Source organism: Micropterus salmoides, unplaced genomic scaffold, assembly GCF_014851395.1.
Source record: "Micropterus salmoides isolate LMB-PRFRI ecotype aquatic unplaced genomic scaffold, ASM1485139v1 Ms_hic_scaffold_19, whole genome shotgun sequence".
NCBI classification, from domain to species: domain Eukaryota; kingdom Metazoa; phylum Chordata; class Actinopteri; order Centrarchiformes; family Centrarchidae; genus Micropterus; species Micropterus salmoides.
In genome coordinates, this window is record NW_024041039.1 from 29,240,840 (window position 1) to 29,244,110 (window position 3,271).

The following is a 3,271-nucleotide window of genomic DNA, read 5'->3' on the forward strand; positions in this document are numbered from 1 at the left end:
CAGGCCAATAGGATTGGAGTGATTTCATTCACGTTCAGACCTGCTTCGCCTAGAGGCGTTCCCATAGTGTCGTAACCGACGCAGTCTCTCGTTCCCCTTCTCGGGGAACCAGGGTTACATACGTAACCCGAGACGTTCCCAGACTTCTCAAAGCCATTTATCCTCCATACAGATGCCTCAAACCAAGGACTGAGGGCAGTTCTGTGTCAACGGCAGGATGCTAAACCCTGTGTGCAAGAAACATTTAACTAATAGGTACATTCTGTATCCTTTCGCAGAGGCAATTTCATAGTCTATGAAGTTCTCCTGAGACGTGATTATTGCTGGTTGAAAACTGTAATGGGAATTCCAAACATATTGCAACATATAACCCTGGACTCAGGGAGACTCATCTGTGATGTGGCACTGAATCTGCGTAAACGTAACAGTCGAAATATCTCTGTTCTCTGTGGTATCCAGACTTCAGGGACAATGTGTCTCTGTGGGATGATAAGATTGACCCTAAAGCTGGATAAATAACAGGCTCACAGAGCTCTCCTCACTCATTTGAGCATACATGTACACAGCGTATGTGTTTTGCTGTGAGTCCTTCTGCAGAAGACTTGAATAAAATACACAGAAAGACAAGTGTTTGCCTGAGCTGGTTATTTAAACACACAATTCCCACTACAAAACTTAACCCAATACCCCGCCTGGATCACTTGAAATATAGTCAACTGTGGCAATTTTTGTTAGTCTCTGAGGAGGCTTTGCGCTTTGTTTTAATGCTAAAACCCAAATCATTAAAAAAATATTTTTGAGTAGTTGTTCACAAATACAAAGCCTTTCAACTTGTCTTTCAATTCTCTTGCTGAAATGAAACTCATCTAAGTTCTGGCTAAATTTCACTCAGCTCTAATTCGGACCTTGCTAATAATAAGTCATCCATAGAGTCCAGGGTATGCTGGTCAAGCCATGACTACCATTTCAGGTTTAACCCTCCCGCTGCCCCGAGCGGGTCATAATGACTTCGGCTCGTTTCTTTCCCTTCCCTTCGAACAAACCGGGTGCAATGGGGCTCGCCCTCTCTCGCTCATCTGTCTGACAACTTCCAGGTACACGCAGCGCCCTCGCGCCGTCCCCTCAGAACTATACTCGCCGAATAAGCAGCGCCCTCGCGCTGTCCAGACCGGGTCAAAACGTCCGCTTACTCCCCTCTGAAATATGCTCGGCGAATAAGCAGCGCCCTCGCGCTGTGCAGACCGGGTCCCCGTGACCCGTTGAAAAAAACAAGAAAACATAACGACCGCAGAGTAGCAGTATTACGCTCAGCAAGAAGACGCGATAAAATAAGCCTACTAATGAGAGAAAGAAAAAAGAAAGACCCCCTCTCGAGCGATCGCACCAAGACACCCCCGTGACCGAGACGCAGAAAGTGTAGCGGAAAGCGTGCCCAAACACACTGCCCGAAACACAACCGGGGGCGGCGAAAAAAAACAACAAAACAAAGAGCCATGAGCGTTCGAGACCCCGGGGACCGGGATGACGACGACTGGGACGACGACCGGTACTCTGACGACTCTGACAACGAATACGTGTTGGACAAAGACTTTGAGGACTATGAGAGCGGTCAGGAGAGCGAGGAAGAACAAGATGATGAAGAAGAAGAAGAAGAACAACAACAACAACAACAAAAACAACGAGATGATGAAGAAGAAGGAGAGGAGGAGGAAGAAGAAGAAGAAGAAGAAGAAGAGAGACAAACATTTGTGTCCAAAAACGGTGCAATCACATGGTCCTCCACGTGTCAGCATCTCACACGGGGACACGCGACGACTACGATCACCACAGCATCAGGACCGTCGGCAGCATCTGCAGCCACCGCAGCCACCACCACCGTCCCGGGACCCACCCCGTACGACGAGCAGCTGGTTCCCTTCAGAGGTATCGCCGTGTTGTTGTTGTGGTGTGTGTGTGTGTGTGTGTAAAACGAGGATGAAATGTATAAAATGGTGATAAATGTATAAAACGATGATAAATGTATAAAATGATGATAAATATATATATATATTTCCACAGGTCGCTGTACCTTCAGACAGTACATGCCCAGCAAGCCGGCCAAGTACGGCATCAAGTCCTGGTTCGCCTGGAAGATGCAAGTCTACACCGGGAAACCCCTCCCTGCGGAGGCGGCAAGAGGAGGAGGGGGAGGAGGAAGAGGACCCGCTCCCACCTCCGAAAGGAACCAGGGCATGCGGGTCGTGCTCGACCTGACCGAGGGCCTCGAGGGTCCCCGCGGCGGAACCTGCGACAACTTTTTCACCTCCTACGAGCTCGGCCGGCGACTCCTCGAGCGAAACCTCACCATGCTCAGAACGGTGCGCAAGAACAAGCCCGAGCTTCCGCCCACGCTGCTCGCCACCAAGGGGAGGGCCGTCTTCTCCTCAAAGTTCACCTTCGTGGGCGCCACCGCTCTGGTCTCATACGTGCCCAAGAAAAACAGAAACGTGCTGCTGATGAGCACGACGCTGTGCCCCGACGCGCGCCAGGACACCGTCAGCGATCGCCGATACCGCAAGCCGGACCTCGTCCTCCGCTACAACGCCACCAAAGGTGCTCAAGAGGAGGCGCCGTCTCGCTCGCGCCGAAGCCTCCGCAGCGCTCGTCAGATCCGTTCGCGCTGAGTCCTACTCGGGGGATCGACAACGAGAAGGACGAGAAGGAGTGGAACAGGAAGAACGACGAGACGGCCCACGACGACGACCCAGGCGTGCCAAGACTGCCGCGGCGGCTGTCTCCTCCCGCGGAGCGACACGGGCGGCTGGCAGGAGAAAGAGGTGTCAGTTGTGCCCGCTGAAAAGGGATCGCAAAACGCTCACCGTCTGCCGCGGGTGCATGAAATTTCTCTGGGCGCTCCCCTACTGCTGACGAGGCGGATCGCGGGACACCTTGACCCCAAGGAGTGGGTCAAAAATGCACAGCAGTCACGGGTGGGGAAGCAGACTTCTTGACCAAATGAGAAGGTGTAGGTTTTACACCCTCCCTGTTCCAAGGGAGTCTGCGAGCCCACAGCTCCGCTGGTCCCGAGCACAGCTCCACACAGCTCCACTCTGCTGGTCCCATGTACACTGCCCCACACAGCTCCACTCTGCTGCTCCCGAGCACACAGCTCCACTCTGCTGGTCCGTGCACACAGCTCCACTCCCTGCTTGGTCCCAAGCACACAGCTCCACTCGGCCGATCCCATGTACACGGCTCCATTCTGCTGGTCCCGAGCACAGCTCCACACAGC

The 3,271-nt window shown here is 53.0% G+C and overlaps 1 pseudogene; it reads left to right on the forward strand.

Annotated features, from left to right (window-relative positions):
- Window positions 1-266: 266 nt before the first annotated feature.
- Window positions 267-424, forward strand: LOC119911069 (annotated as a pseudogene).
- The last annotated feature ends 2,847 nt before the right edge of the window (window positions 425-3,271 follow it).